General features: G+C 32.4%; 1 protein-coding gene and 1 pseudogene across 2 annotated transcripts in view; one reads left to right on the top strand and one right to left on the bottom strand.

The window, feature by feature from the left end:
- GPC5 (glypican 5) overlaps positions 1 to 18052 on the bottom strand; it is a 1207509-nt gene that overhangs the window by 639172 nt on the left and 550285 nt on the right. The gene's annotated exons all lie outside the window — the stretch shown is intronic.
- Positions 9308 to 10173, top strand: LOC109450164 (small ribosomal subunit protein eS6 pseudogene; annotated as a pseudogene).

The following is an 18052-nucleotide window of genomic DNA, read 5'->3' on the forward strand; positions in this document are numbered from 1 at the left end:
TGGACCAATACAATAAATTGAACCAAAGGAGCTATAAAAGCCTATGTAACTAAGTATCTATAATCTCTAGCCACTGCTACTATCAACATGAAGAATGTAATAGACGAAATGTTTTATATGTCTAAGATGCACTACAGAATTCTGTATATAATTTTTACAGTTTTAATTTAAAAGTATACTTAGATATTTCATCTATAATCTGGCATACTAATAAAAATCCAGATACTGCTTAAAGAGAAAACACATTTCCAAAGCAACAGTTAGATCCGAAAGTTAGTATTTTAGTTCATATTTTTAACACTTATTTGATTTTCTGGTTAAATACTTTTATGGCAATATAATTTAAAATAGATGTTTGTATATTTTTCTATCATATACAATTAAAATAAAAAAAAACTTGTCATTACTAAATGTAGAAAATGTAGGTCTGAAATATTTTTGAGAAACATTCAGTAAATAGATTTTTTTTTCACTATTGAGTATCATCTCATTCTAATAGTACAGAAAAAAATATCAATACAATATTATCAGAATGATATCACTGACCTTTTAATAAATGTTAATCTTATGAAAACAACAAGAAATACATCACATTCCATAATCAAAAGTAATAAAAAAAAATCACTTTAAATTCTAGTGCTCAAAAATAGTAAGAATTGCTAAACATTAGGTGATAGAATTTCAGACATTCTTATGTACATATACTTATTGGATAGTTAACTAGTTAGCAGTATAAATTAAATGGTATAATACAATAGAGGCATTGCTAATTTATAAAATAAATGTAATGATTCTTGAATAAATCAAAGAAAATAAGAAATTGATGAAATGGGGATCTATGGCTATTTTATGAATATGTGCATGTCTAAAATATCTGGATGCATTATGAGATCTTTATCCTCAAAATGATGAAAGTTTAAGGAGAAATACAGAACATTTTAGAATTGAGGTCATAATTTTTTAAATTACATATTTCAAAATAGCTGGTTGTGTATAACAAGATTATCATTTAAATATTCCAATGTTGTTATAGTCTGTATATATATACAGACTATATACATTTTCTCTTTATATATATATATAAATTTTCTCTTTAAAGTCATTTATCCTAATTGGGCTCAAATTGTTTCTCAATATCTATTATTTTCTCTAAGTATTCTCATTGCATTGTAATTTAAAAATGTATTTACTGTAATATGTCAAGTATGTCTCTTATAAAAGTAATTTGAACACTACACATATTAAATTTCTTGCCATTTCTAATTTATTATTTTTCTAATAATGTTATACAGTAATTAATTGATAATTCGTTTTACTAGCTCTACAATTTTACTTTAAAAAATGTTATTCTATTTTTTGATTACCTTTTCTCTGAGCCTTTAATTTTTTTCTTCAATTTATTAATCTTTCCCATAAAGCACACATGAAATTTTTTTTGTTTCCCCCCACCCACTCTCCAAGTTAAGTTCTTTATCTTATGGTATGCTATATATTTTTTCCTTATTTTGTGCATTTCTGTGTCTGAGTGTATGTGCTTATGTGTTGCACTAAATTTATAGAGTTGAAAAGCTCACATTCATATAAATCCATTTACATGAACCTGGATTTTCACTGTTGTAGGGGCATAGAAGAAGGGATAGAAGCTGGATTTGACTGGGAAGTGGTGTACTTTCAACTGAATTCTGGCATTCCATGTGGCAAAGGATTTAAGGTACCTAAGATATATTTGGATTATAACTGAGGCCAAGAAGAAAGTGTAAGATTTATAAAAATACAAATAGACAAGAAAACACTGCTTTATGTGAGACCAAATTATATGCATAGAAAAAATAAAAATTTCGGTGAACTGGAAAGATAAGAAAATGAAACCAAAGGTGAGAGGAATACCGGAATTTAAAAATCTGATGTGAACTAGCCACAAAAGTAGTCATGATTCCTGCTAGGGACATGAGTGTAGGTAGCTAAATTAGAATGAGAATACCTGTTATTGAAGATAAGGAGATCAATAAGCAGTAAAGCCAGGTTGTTGAATGCATTTTTCATAAAGGCCCTAAAGTCACCAAAAATGATAGGAAACAAGAAAACAAAAACAAAGAAACAAAAAAAACAACCCTGTACCTTCTAGCCAGAGTTTTCCTTAATATGCAGATGTACCTTCCTGGGGAGTAAGCAGTTTTTGAAAATGGAGGACTCAGGGCCTCATGACATGAATCTCACAGAGGTGGTGCAGTATTGATTCAGAGCAGCCATGCAGTGTTAGGAGAATACCAGCCACATCTGCCACATGTATACAAAGCTTCAGATAATGTGGATGATTCCTTTAAAGCACTTTCCTTAGAGAAGGTGACACAGTGTGAATTCCTGAGGGACTATTTACTTTTTATATTCCAGATGTTAGAATAGAATAATCCATTCATTTAAAGGTCTTGCTGGATATCAGCTATTTCTCTTCACGTCTTAGAGGGTTTATTCTTCGTTTCGTGGTCCACAGGGACCAAAATATTTCAGACAGCACCAACCATCAAAATATGCTTTTAAGAAACCTGAATTTTCAGAAATCTTTCTTAATTTCCATTTTATACTTTACTTGCTTCAGTGCCCTAACATCCCCCCACCCCATATATTCTCCCTGCAAGTATTTTGAAAACATCAGTGGTTTGGTGCTTACACATTTTACCCTTTGCCGAATCTCTGTCTCTTCCTCTCTCTCCACGTGAAACATCCACAGACACAGAGCCAGTGAGGGTCAGAGCCCAGACTAGACTGGACTCTCAGTCGAGAGCTTCACTCCTTCTCCCCCCACTCTTCCTCATTACCTGGAGCCTATGTAATTTAAACATGTTTCTCTCTTACCACCTTATTAGAATTTACATGCATATAAAGATGTGACCTATATGATACAGCACTCTGGTTTAAAAGAAAAGTCAAAAAGTAATTTTAAAAGCGCTGAAGGCTCTACTTGTATTTCGGTAATGTTTGAAGAAGATATATAACACAAAGCATGCATCTTTATACACATCCCTCTTTTCCATCGACTTCCCATTTTTTTTTAAATCCCTCTCATTATTTCATAATCTCCCACTAACATATATATATATATATATATATATATATATATATATATATATATATATATATATATATGTTATTTTTAGAAGAAAACTTTCCCAGACCTAACCCAAAGGCATCTCCTCAATCTACACCCCATCCCTCCTACCTTTCTATTCCTGATTTCCTATAATCATTGTGCTGCTATGGCAACACCAAAGAGAAAATCACCTGTCAGTTGGCCTCAGCATTACCTTTTCAAAGAACAAGATTGGGGAGGAAACTGAGTGGGCAGAGCCAGAATCCCTATTAGTAAGCAGAGAGCCACATATATTGATAATTTTTATCCCCCAAAGGGAAACTCTTTATAAAATAAATTGTATTACACTTGTATATAGCAGTATTACCTTAAATATAATTCTAGCTTAAGAATTCTAAGCTTATCCATAATATGAACCTAAGGGAATAAATTTAATGAATCAGTATTTCTAAGGTCTTTTCACTTATATCTTGTGGATTAGCCACTGATTTCAGAATGGTACCGCAAAATACATTTCTTCCTAATATTTGATTTCATAATCCCAAGTAGACATAGCTCCATATTGGATTTCAATACAACTACAAAAGTTAAATATCTACTTTCAGCCAGACTTGATTTTCACAAGTTTAATTCCAACATTTAATGATACAGGATATGTAAAATAACCTGGTATTAGTATACAGTATTTGGCAGATGTTGTTTTCTTTCCTCTTTTCTCATAACAAAATAATGGTTCAATTATAAAGGGTTGTGGCGGGAGGGACTGAATTCCTGTTTATCACTTACCAATAGTTTAGAAAGATAATACCCTCTCCTTATGTTAAGGTATTAAATATTATATGCACTACATTTTTTTAGGTAAACTATTTTTTACTAAGAACTTAAAAAATAATTTTATGTCTTTAAAATAACTAGAAAATCTTAAAGTGTAACCAAACAGAAATGGACATTTAATAAACACCCCAGTTGTAATAGGTACAGAATATCACTAAGGCTGTCACTCCTCTGGGTATCATAAATTTTGTCTTCATCAAATCAGACCCTGGACGCTTACAAACTTGAACCATACTGCCTTTGTCCTTAAAAGAATTGCCTTCTCTGAGTTAAGTTTTGAGGTCATGCCCTATCTTTTTTTTAATTATTCCAAATAATCACATGGAATCCTTTTGTCACTTAATACAAAATATTGTGGAAGAATATCATCATTCAGTAGCCAATATATAATGTTCCAGGAAAAGAATTTATATCACAGTGCAGTACTGGGAAAACTTTTCCCCCTTCACAATTAAAGGTTCTCCTTTAATTCAAGTGAGAATGTTTAAATTATGCTATCTTCATTAACATGGCTACTAGGAAATTACACCTAAAACAATACTTACTATCCAGTTTCTTTTGGACTGAATACTTATATCTCTCTTTATCTACTCTTGATTTTATATCTATTTATAAATTCTCTGCACTAGTATTTGGATATCTAATTTCATTTACTCCTTGTTTTATACTATATGTTTATGTTGCAATTTCTTATGTTTTTTAAAACAATATACATATTATATAATTGATGAAACATTTAAGCTTGGTGTATGGGTAAAGACCATTATGATTAGAATTGTTTAGTCAACAAACATGTGGATGAGTGACTTCAACTTTCATATGTTCTTCCTATATACTTCACATTGAATTATCCTTTATTTATGGTTTCATATAAAACACAAAATGAATAGTAAAATACCAATATTTTATCTAGGGATATAAAATAATATTTAATTTTTAATCTCCCTTTCTAGAAGTCTAGGTAGAAATCATGTGGACAGTTCATCCTCATTTGAGGTTCTTAGAGCATACCCAAATTCAAATATATCTGTATGGATTTTTAAAAAGCTACTTATTCATCATTAGTTTAGCAGTTACTATGTCTTACCCTTTGCTATGTTCTGTATACAAGATGAAAGATAGTATCCAGTGGGCAAGATAGACAACTAAATTAACAAGAGACATCCATAGGGTCCTATGAAAATAAAGAACAGAGCAATCCAAAATAATGTTAAAATGAGTATTTATTCCACCTCTCAAAGTCAATGGCAGAGACAAAACCTCCCTGCAAAGATGACATTGGCATACGTGTCTTGGTGTAAGGCATCGTGAGCCACGGGGATCGGCGGGTAGTTTGATATGGTTAGAACATGTGCAAGATGTGTACGAGTTGGAGGATGAGCCTGGAGAAAATGCTTAGGACTTCTTTGTAATTCACACTACAAAAGTCAGAGGGGGAAAAACTGAACAAATTTTCAAGGGAATATCAATCAGAATTGTATATTTTAAGAATCTTACTCTATGAGGTGAAAGAGAGATTGATTTGAGTAAGAATGGCACCAGGGAGATTGATGATGAGGATAATTAAAGTTCCAATCACAGTGAGCATGAAAATCAGAGATGATAAAAAAATTATAAATTATCAGAATTTTTAAAAAAGATTATTGGGGTGACAATTGTTAGTACTAAGTTACATAGATTTCAGGTGTACAATTCTGTAATACATCATCTATATAAATCACATTGTATGTTCACCACCCAGAGTCAATTCTCCTTCCATCACCATATATTTGATCTCCTTTCCCCTCGTCTACCACCCCCCTCCCTACTTAACCTCTGGTAACCACTAAACTATTGTCACTTATCAGAATTTGAATGAAATGATATGGAAAGAATAATAAGGGTTGGATTATGAGAAGATTCACTGGATAAAAAATTTTTAAAGGGAGAAGCTTTAAAGGAGTTAAAAGATTTCATTTTTGTTGTTATCTTAGTTTGAGGAATAAGTAATACTTGTATATTAAGTTTTAGCATATGATTATACACACAGATCTAGAGCTGAGCAAAGACCTAGAGGCCCAGGTTTGGAGCCCATCAGTGTTTAACTGGGAATTGATGCCATGGATGTGCATAACGTCATCCAAAGAGAGTATGTAGTGAGGAAAGGAAACAGAATTAAGAGCAGAATCCTATGGAGTACTAGGGTGCAGCAAAAAGAGGAAACAGCAAAATGATAAATATCTATCTGAGAGGTAGGAAGAAAGCTAAGGGAAAGCTGTATCACAGAAACAAGTTAGAAAGGTTTGTTTTTTTTTAAAAGGTTTGATTAATAGTCTCAAATTCTACAGGCAAATCAGCTGAAATAGAGATAGAAAATACCCAATGGACTAAATGACCCAGAGGTGTTTGGTGGCCAAGTAAACAGTTATAGAAGAGTTCTAGAAGTGGAAGGATTGCACAAGGTGAGTACAATATGAAGAAGGAGATACAATAAATACTAGCCATCCCTTCAAGACAATTTGCTGCAAAGTACCTCATGTGTATTTAGAACTTAATGATGAAAATACTAGCAATCTTACACTGAATATTTTTATTGAGAATTTGGCTAGAAACTTGAAGATACCTTAAAACATAATTGTTGACTATGCTTGATTTTTAGAATTGTTTTAAGTATCCTATTAAAAAGCATTGTAAAAAGTTTAACTATATAGTCTTTCCTTCTGTGATCAGAAAAAATGGAAAGATTATCCAGTTTAATAGGAGAAAAAAAAAATGTGTCCAAGTATTGGCAGAGAAGGGATACACTGGTTATTATTTGTAAATGGCATATATATATATATATATATATATATATATATATATATATATATATATATATGATTTTTCATAGTATTTTGATTATGATTTTTCCGTAGTATTTTGATACTGAAATGATTTTGATAGTATTCTATACATTTACTGTCAAGTTACCCTTTAATAAATTTGCAATTTTCCACTAAAACACATCTTCTTTATTTTGGAATGGGAGCAAGCTCTTGCATGTATACCAGGATTCAATTGCATGCTAAAGAATATATATATAGTCTTTATATGGTATATATAAATAGTAATAGAACTAAAATGCAAATGTGACTAGCAATATCACTAGATTTAATATCAGCATATAAAATTTATTTTATTTGTTTCTACTTCATAAATTTGAAAGTTTTCCTTTTTTTATATGTTCTGGAAATCTGAAGGATTTTTTCAAGTCATTTAAATCATGTTAAATATAACTAGCCATTAACAACAATGCAAAAGGTTCAAGTTGCTTGTGGATTGTGATTGTGGATATCCATATTGGTATTAAGAATATCTCATACCATTTACTGGAGATGGATATGTAATTTTTGTATGTTATCTGTTTCTGGACTTTTCTATTCTGCTTTGATGATTTGTTGGTCTATTTCTCTATTATAGCACACTATTTAATAATAATAATAAAAAAGGAACATCTCATTATTGAAGACCATTTTTAGATGTAAATTACAGGCTTCCAAGAATGTCCTGATTTTTTAAGTGTTCTTTTTTATTTACCAAAATGGACAAAACTTTTTCTTTTTACTCTTTCTCTTTAAAAAGTAACACATGTTTATTTAAAAATTTGCACTCAGTACAGACTTGTAAAAAATAGAAAATGAAAATAACCTACCAGACTCAACAATAATAATTCATTAATAATATTTCAGTGTATGCCATTGTAGAATTATTTTAATACAGGTGTATATATATGTGGTTATGGATATATATCTATAAGTGAGAGTATACAAGTGTAGGGGGAAGTAGAAACATGTAGGTAAATAGATAGAAATAGATAGAGAAGGTCAATTTAATGTAGTACTTAATAAATGCAGTGCTTAGAAACCTTAGAGTTATTTGTATATGTTCACATCTCTGTAATGACATTTTTCTGACTATATAGATAAACATTCATACAACCAACTACATATGTTGCTTGGAGTTGTTTTTTCCAGCTACCATGTTAAAGTAATGATTGGCACTTGTCTACCTACTAGTTGGGAAGTTAATATTTGTTGTGTTGGATTTTCTCTGTTCATAAAACACACAGCTTGGAAATATACATTTTGTTTCCTATATACAACTGGGATGGTGCACATATACGAGAATTAAAGAATAAATTAGTGGGTCCCCAGCTTGCATTCTTAAGCAATCCATATGAATACTACCCTTCTGATTAACACTGCCTTCTGTTCTCATTAAGCTCAACAGGGTACACTCAGGAATTTAAAACATAGTGCTTGCTAATTTAAATAGATAATTTGCCACTCAAAAATGTGTGGACCTTAAAATGTGATGTTGGGATGCGAGCTAATATTTCCAAATATATTAAATAACAGACTCTGTAGTTAAACTTTTCACAATGCTTTTTAATAGGATACTTAAAACAACAGAAAGATTCCATTCTTATGACTTAGCCCAATAATGGTTACAAATAGTCTTGTCTTTCTTTACCATATTTGAATGGCGTATTTCATTTCACACATCCTTTACTAGCTGCCAGAACCTTAATATTGCCAAAGGAGAAAGCTTACCCAGTGCAGTGTTTGTAAATGTCAACTAGCCAACAGATATTTGGAAGCTTATGAATGTTCACCTTTCTAACATTTGCTTAAAGCCATACGGAATTGATATTCTCCTCTTTCCGCTCCTCTCACTTAAAAAAAAAATCTTTATACAGAAATTGACACAAAATATATTAAATAAAGCTGGTATGCACCCCTCCTGCATTCAAGCAGGAATTTCAAGTGTATGTAAAAAAAGGAAATGATTTTGATAGTATTCTGTACACTTGCTGTCAAGTTACCCTTTGATAAATCTGCAATTTTCCAGTAAAATATATCTTGTTTATTTTGGAATAGGAGCAAGCTCTTGCATGTCTACCAGGATTCATCTGCTTTCTAGAAAATCACTATCCTGAAACAAGTTAAAGCACATGCCCCTCAAACCAAATCTGCTTGTTTTCATTTTATTTTCTCAGCCTGATTAGTCAAATTTGTGAAAATGAGTAATTTGAAACATGATATTAAAAAGTGCTTACAGATTTGACCACCTTGTCTCAGAAGAACATCTCATTTTCCTCTGAAGCCATAGGACTGTGAATTAGGGGAATGGAGCATGAAGGACCAGCCCTCTAACTCTGGAAACATAAATCTACTCTTGCTCATATGTGGCACAAAGAAGCCAATGGATATCTTGGGTGAGTAGAACTTGTGTAGGGAGCTTTGGCCTTCTCTGTGCTCCGTTAATCCTTTCAATTTCTTTTGTTTCTCCATCCAGGTTTGGTCTATCAAAACCTAATGAAAAGCTCTTTTTTGTGGTGTCTCGGAGGCCTTCGGCTACTTCAGGATGAAGCTGAACATCTCTTTCCCAGCCACTGGCTGCCAGAAACTCATTGAAGTGGATGATGAATGCAAACTTCATATGTTTTATGAGAAGCGTATGGACACAGAAGTTGCTGCTGATGCTCTCGGTGAAGAATGGAAGAGTTATGTGGTTCGAATTAGTGGTGGGAATGAAGAACAAGGTTTCCCCATGAAGCAGGGTGTCTTGACCCATGTCCATGTCCACCTGCTCCTGAGTAAGGGGCATTCCTGTTATAAACCAAGGAGGACTGGAGAAACAAACTGCAAATCTGTTCGTCATTGCATTGTGGATGCCAATCTGAACGTTCTCAACTTAGTCATTTTAAAAAAAGGGGAGAAAGATATTCCTGGTCTCACTGATACTGTGCCTCGTCACCTGGGGCCCAAAAGAGCTAGCAGAACCTGCAAACTTTTCAATCTCTCTAATGATGGTGTCCGCCAATATGTTGTAAGAAAGCCCCTAAACAAAGAAAGTAAGAAACCTAGAACCAAAGCCCCCAAGATTCAGCATCTTGTTACTCCATGAGTCTTACAACACAAACATTGGCGTATTGCTCTGAAGAAACAACGTCCTAAGAAAACCAAGGAAGAGGCTGTAGAATATGCTAAATTTTTGGCCAAGAGAATGTAAGAGGCCAAAGAAAAATGCCAGGAACAGTTTTCCAAGAAACGCAAGCTGTCCTCTCTGAGAGCTTCCACCTGCAAATCTAAGTCCAGTCAAAAATGAGATTTTCTAAGAGTAACAAATAAATAAGATCAGACATTAAAAACAAACAAACAAACAAAAAACAAACACAAAAAAACCCTAATGAACAAAATCTGAGTAAACAATCAACATCCTTTCTAATTTCCCCCTTTTTACTATTCTCGCAATAACCCATACCTCCCCACCCTCTGCCATTTCATAATCGAACATTCATTTAATAACTATTTACCGAACCCCTTCTTGGTACGAATCACTTTATAAGTTCTGATCAAAGATAGAACAATTAGCATTAGCATAGCATATGAGTATATCAGCATATGGCAGCCTTTGGTGTCTAACATTACAGAGAAATTTTTCCTATTTTCAAGTCCTTCAATATTCTGTCCCTCCTAGCTCTAAAACTATCCAAGTTTACCTAGTCAAGTTTTTCCCTTAAGTTAAAGTCTTCTTTTTTCAATTCATATCTGTTCTACAAAAATTCTCAAAGAAAGAAAAAGTATTTTCCAGTAAAATGATTTTTCTTTATCCCCTAGTTACTTATCAAACTCTTCAGTTCATACTTAAAAATGTGTCTTTTCAACTCTTGCATGTTCAGTAACTACTATCTGAAATGATAATGTAGCTATATATAGTCTTTCAAATTATTCACTCTATAATGACAGTGTAAACATGCAAAATGCCAAGCATTTAAAAAGTAACTGACCTTACACTAATCCTTTCAAAAATAAATTAATACAATTTGTACTTTCAGCAAATACTTTTGAATATCTATATGTCAGTAACCAAACAAATTAGCTGGAAACATAAAAGAGATCAAAGTTATGGTCAATTAATCTGATACATAATTTTAAAAATGTGAATTTATTTTTTTTCCCTAATACATGGCCTCTCAAAAAGTAACCCACTAATTAAGGACATTGCCAGAAAAGCAACAATTATTTTGAGATTTTTAAGAGCCAAAACATCTGTTTCATCTAAACCTAGGAGATATAGAATAGTGGGAAGAAATTAGGTCTTAGCTAAATATCCATAACTATTAAGGTTATTCTCTATTGGTTTGGTGTACTCATTTACACACCAATATTCAACTTTAGGAATTTAGGGACTCATTAACATTGCTAAACATGGAATTTAGCTTTTTTTAAGCTAATTATTTCTTTACTATTTTTATAGCTAAGTATACTCTTCTCATTACTCACAAAGGACAAATCTTCCCCAATCCTCAACCCCTGCAGTTAGAGAAATAATTTAATTTAAACATCCCTTGAAAGCAATTATTTATGGGCTCAATGGAAACTGGGATAAACTTTTTGTGGTCTCATTTATTTCTGTTGAGATTAGAGACTACCTATAAAATAATTTGAACCCATAACTATTTGGTTAATACATTTGAAAAACAAAAGAGAAAAAGCAAACTAATAATCCCAACCATATAGTCAGAAATAACTTGTTTTTAACTTAACTAACCTTTCAGGTGCCCTCAAACTGTTATTTCAATATTTAACAGCACCACTGATTTGAGACAGTCTATATTCTCTGTACCATCATTATTTTGTGAACCAAAATTATTATCAACACAATTGGTTTTATTGAGAATCACTTTGAATGTTGTTCATATACAATGCTTTCTGAATAGATTGTTTTAAATCCATAATTAACACTTTTATCATTTGAAGATACTCTTCTCTAAGTATCTTCCCTACCTGACACTTACGTGTTCTATCTTTGAGCAATGTAATTTTGCCATAATTTCTGCCATTGTCTCTGGAGTCACCTTTAAAATCTCCAAGCTTCTCATATTTTAAGTTCTTTAGCACAGTGTTTCTCAACCTTGGCTGCATAGTTCTGACATCCAGCTTATACCTCAGACCAATTACATCAAAAATTCTAGAGGTGGAACTCTGACATCAGTAATTTTTAAACTCCCCAGTGGTTCCAAAGTGCAGTCATGGCTGAAAAACACTATTTAGAGTAAAAAATGACCTCAGTGACAAATCAATTTTCTTGTCTTCCTCATAGCTCATGGGTGGTGAACTGATCTGATTCATAACTGTATCTCCAACAACTATGGGGTCATACTAGGTGCTCAGGCTATCCTACACCTTTCCTTTTAATAGCCTAATGTAGTATAAGTGGCAAAATGGTATCGGCGAATGTATGGTAGTAAAATAGAACTATTTATTTTGTTTCAACTCTGAGATATTTTTATAAAACCTTGGTGTCTATATCTTTGTACTTTGAAGTTCAAACCATCAAGTTCTGATAATCTCGGTTAAAGGTAGCCCAAAGAGGTAGCATACTTTTCCTGATTTAAAAATGGCAGTTCTAAGTAAACTCTGGTCATTTAATTATATACCTAAAAATTGCAATTTTAAACAAAAGTGTCACTCTATAGTAATTAAAAATTACTAATTTTCAGGTAAATAATAATCTGTAGATGACATTTATTTAGAGCAATTCATTAATACAATAGAATTCCTAAAAGCATCCCTTCTCACTGATAACTTACTTACATAAACTCTTATGTATTAAACTCTTTATGCTAAATTTTATGGTACCTGAAACTCCTCCATGTAATATCATTAAAATTTTTGGTTTACTAGTCAGGAATATTCTTTTTTATGGCTCATTCTAATAACTCAAAAGAAAGTCATCTGTTCAATTTTGAATTCATCTTTAAATTTCAGTTCCAAGTTCTTTGAATTTATTTATTTATTTTAATTTTGTTGCAGGATTAGTTTTCAAAACTTCCAGTTTATTTTTCTTTCTTTTTTTTAAATTAAAGTTTATTGGGTTGACCACTCTTAGTAAAGTTATATAGGTTTCAAGTGTACAATTCCATAATATATCATCTATATATCATGTGTGTTCACCACCTAGAGTCAGTTCTCCTTCCATCACCATATATTTGATCCCCTTTACCCTCATCTCCCACCCCCCACCCCCCTTACACTCTGGTAACCACTAAACTATTGTCTGTGTCTATGAGTTTTTGTTTCTTTATTTGTTTGCCTTGTTCCTTTGTTATCTTCAGTTTTATATCCCACATATGAGTGAAGTCATATGGTTCTCAACTTTTTCTGTCTGACTTATCTCACTTAGCACAATAATCTTAAGATCCAGTCATTATGGAAGGCAGTGTAGAGGTTCCTCAAAAAATTAAGAATAGAATTCCATATGACCCAGTTTATTTTTCAATAATTTCTTTCTCAGGCATAAACACTGTAGGTGTAATAAGATATCTTTCAGTCATTGATAATAAGAAAATCTTTTCACAGAAGATTATACTCTAATTTTTATCCTTATCATAGCTCTTTCATTAAGCAACAAGTTTCTTTGATTAGATAACATTATCATTTTCTTTAACGAGAACTAGCAAATATTGAGGTTTTAGATTTTAAAAAAAAGAACAGAAAAAAAAAACCTGTAACATGACAATTTAAGCTACTATGGAATAAAATTTAAGAAAGTGTGATTACTAACAATGGTGTAAATCCAACTGGTTTTGGTTACAGTGAAATCTCGTGACATCATATTTCATTCTGATATTCACCAGTGAACCAAATTACAAAATTGATTTCCAAAAAGACACTTTTGTTACAGGTGGCTGGGACCTGAGTTACAAGACAAATTTGGTTTCTCCTTTTTCAGAGAACCTCACACTTTCTATGGCAATTCATGAAATGTTAAGATGAAGGCAGGACAACAAGGCCATCTCCTCTGGTAGTCTTTCTCAGATCTGCTTTCCCAAGTAGAATTAATCAGTCTCTTGCTATATCTCCTTCTAAAGAGCCTTTACCATTTAATGACAAATCAATTTTCTTGTCTTCCTCCTCATATCTCATGGGTGGTGAATTGATCTGATTCATAACTGTATCTCCAACAACTACGGGGTCATACTAGGTGCTCAACAAATGTTGGCTGAATTAATGATGAGGCAGGTATGTGGGTCACACAGTTGAGCATTTGTTAAAACTCATTAAATTTGTATATTTAAAATCTGTGCATTTCATTGCATGTAAATTGTACTCAAACTACAAAAAAAAAAAAGTGAAATATTTTAATTCTCCTTGGAACATGCTCTCAGAATCAGATCACAAACCATTATAGAATTTGAGGCTTACTACCTCGTCATGAAAAGAATAATATGCATCTTGAGAGTCCATACTATTCACTGGAGTCAAAAGTTTATTTTACTATTTTACAAAACCAAACTCATCCACAAATTTGCCACCAATATGGACAATCAAAGAATGTACAAACATGCATATAGAATTCAAATAAGATGTCTTAAATACTAACAGCTTCACTGGAATAAAGTTGGAGTTTTCCATAGGGTCCTATGACTTTGATTAAATTTAGTTTTAAATCCTTGCTCTAGAAATCCTCTCTCTCTCTCTCCCTCTCTCTCTCCCTCTCCCTCTCCCTCTTCCTCTCTCTCTCTCTCTGCCCCTCAGAAACCTAGCCTTTCCCCCAGATAATCAGTAACCACCAAGGCAGCAGAAGACAATAGCCTGGACCTCACTAATGGTCACATAGTTTGGACCTCTGGCAGGGTAAAGATAACAGCTTGACCTAAATTAGGTTCCAGCTGCTGTGCCCTAAGGTGGAATGACCCCCTGGCTACTTTCCTATGATACCGAACAGAAGGACTCCAGAAAAGACCTCAGAACTGTCCTCAAGATCTGAAGAAATGGTTCATTACCCTTACCTCACCTGCGACCAATCAGCTCCCAACAAGACTCTGAACGCTTAACCCATTGTGATTTTGCTCTATATAATCTGTAACCTACAACCATCAGGGAGACAGGTCTTACGAGCAATAGCTCCCCGGTGTCTCTTGCCTTGGTGCCATTTGCTTAAGTAAACCTCTACTTTCTTTGCTGTAAACTACCGTTCATGTCTCCTTTGGCTTCGATGCGTGCACGTAGAGGAACCCCTTGAGCTCCGAAATAGCAACTATTTTGTGGGACTAGGAAAATTTGATTACTGCACTAAAAAATGGCAACACTCCTTTACAGTCAAATTTTGTATGAAAGAAACACTCTGATTTAGTGTTAGACGTGGTCCAAAATCTCACAAAGTTAGTGTAAATAACCAAGTATAAAAATTGGATACAGAATAAACCACAGCAAATGAGCAGAGACATTAATAATTAGCTAGCAGAACAAATAAATCCTACAAAGAATATAAGTACATTTTTTACAAGTGAAAACCTATCACTTTATTAACACTTACCTAATCAACAGCTATTAATTACTAACAAAAATGCTATATGGAATGGGCAAAGTACAAATCACCATCAAAAAACAAAATGAAAAATATGCAAAACTGTTCCTTTCCTAATCATCTTAATATGCTTTGACATCATTACTTGATCTTTTAGAGATAAGAAAATATGGAAAGTCAAAATTTTTTTAAATATGAAAACAGAAGCATGGTTTCACTGACATTGAATCTTGAAAACATGTTAGTTAAAAATTAGAGTGACAAATTCTTGCTGTTTTCAGCAAAACAGAATGAACATTAAGAACAAAAAAGACCTTGGAGTTTGCTTTTTTAAGAACTTTTTCTCCTTGATAAAATATTATCCAACAAAGCAGTACATAAAAGTAAATTAAATGCAGTAAATTGGGTGAGTATTCACAGCCTTATCTGCTGGCTCATTCTTTCCCTTAGGTAATGAAGCCGGAGGGATAGCTACTGAAATTGAGACTTCAGAAAAGCAAAAATAGCCCATTCCCCAAGAGGTGTGACTGTCTCTTGGTCACAGAGTTAGTCTATAGCAGAGGATATTGTATGACAATGCTTAAATGATATATTGTTCTATCTAATATTTCTAGATGATATTAAAAACCTGATCCCTTATAGGAGTGATTATTAACTTTTAAAATTTAATTTTATGAATCAATTTAATTCTCTTGAAATAGAAAAAGCAGTATTTTGCATTAAGAGTTTGAATGTTGCTTTCCTATGAGTGTGTAAGATTGTTGTATATGTAAATGAATCATCCCTCTTAGCATTTCTTATGTACTTTGTAAGTGAAAGTGTCAAAAACAAATTCAAAAACTCAATTTCTGATTTTGTTGTAAAGCAAATACTTGTTAATAGCTTAGCACACTTGATTTGACTTGGCATTTTCAAAATTGATTTACTGCGCTCTCTGCAAAACCTGTTAGTTCTAATCTTGCAAATGCAATAGGTTCCTCTTGCCATGATTATTATTTTTCAGCCTATAGGTATGTTATGTCTTCCCTCAGTTTATATAATTGTGATTTATTATCCATTTCCAAAAGAAATCACATCCGCAAAGCAATAGGTTCTGCCATTTTCTATTGACTAAAGTGTTATGCATTATCTGAAGAATTGCCTGGTTACAAAGAGGGACCTCTACAAATTCATCCTATTCAAAACCCTGGAGTAATTCCTGGAAAGAAACTGATAAGTCTTGTATGCTTTGCTGCAGCTCTGGTCAATGTCTAGAATTTAAACACAATTATCCTGGAGTTTGTGTTTTGCTCCTACTGCTTATGAAAAGCTGTAATGAATGGGCTAAATATGATTGACTTACTAAAGATGTTAAAAATATGCTGAATAATCAAGTAGGGTTGGTGATAATTTAGGCTATATTAAGACAATGCTATAACACAATTTTTGTGCTTTAATAATTTGTATTCTCCAATTATAATTCATTTTTTAAAATTAACAATGCAACTTGACAAACATTTCATTTAATTACACTTTGCTTTTATTTCCCCAACGTGCAGTGACTTCTGTTCAGTCACATGAAGTGGTATAAATCTGTCATGCTTCATAGCTCTTTCATAGCCATGTGAGCAAGTTCTTCTGACATATGTGTTTCCTTTCCTGTGTTACCCAGTAACAGAAAGAACTTTGATAATTCTATATCTGTTCCCTTATTGATGAAAACCCAAATTAAGTTATAGTTAGAGAGGTTTTGAAAGAATGCCAACCTATTTTTTCTCAGCGTTTCCTCTTAGACTACCAACTGGCAAAAAGAGAAGCGATGGGGAATGAAGTTAAAGAACACCATCATTCTTTATACTGTATGTGAGGATAAAGAAATGAAATAATTTTAGAATAAACAGAAATTATTTTAATATTTATTTCATATTTCAAAGACAGAATGAATTAGATTCAATGCAAAAGGAACCTACTATTACTACAATAATAAGTACATTTGAATCAGTGATTCATGTATATTTCATTTACATAAAATCTACCAGTTCTTTCTTGTTTTTACTATTGCAGGCATCTTTGTGTAGGGCTTTGATTCTTATAAAGGGGGATCTATAATAAACTTGGGGAATATAAATTAGACCTGAGAAATCATATGAAAATTCTTTCTATGTTTCATCATCGGTCCACATCAAATGTATTTATAATATTAATAAATAATGAAATCCAAGTTAAATGTGAAAAAATTTCTATGAGTAAAATAGACAACTGCTATCAACTTTATAAAAATATATCTTTACAGTTCTATGCAAAAGTGAGTCTCACAGGTAAGGAAATGACTTTTATATAAGTTTTATTGGTAAACAAATTTATAGTTAAGAAGATATTCATCTAAATATTATTTATAATAATGAAAATATGGAAACACCTTACAAATCAATCATGGCTCAATAAATGTACACTGTTATAAAGGAAAACTCTATCTACAGTCATTATAAATGACATTATGTATTGACATAGAAAGATTTCAACCATCTACTACAGAGTGACTAAAGAAGGTTACAAGCAAAAATATACATAATATATGTTACTTTATATAAAATAATACTAGAATATAAGTATTCAGAGAGTGATGTCTATGCATGTCTTTAACTGATCAACAATGGTTGCAATTTGGGGAGCCGAGTTTGTACTTTTATATTTTTATTTATAGCCAAAGCAGTAATAGCAGTGATGGTCTTTCTGCAAAGACTTTGAATCTTCTCATTTACCCTCCAAATGTGCCTCATTATTGAAACTATTTGTCATCTTCTCATCTGAAGT

This window comes from Rhinolophus sinicus, chromosome 16, assembly GCF_057876585.1.
Source record: "Rhinolophus sinicus isolate RSI-liver-muscle chromosome 16, RSI-T2T, whole genome shotgun sequence".
NCBI classification, from domain to species: Eukaryota; Metazoa; Chordata; class Mammalia; order Chiroptera; family Rhinolophidae; genus Rhinolophus; species Rhinolophus sinicus.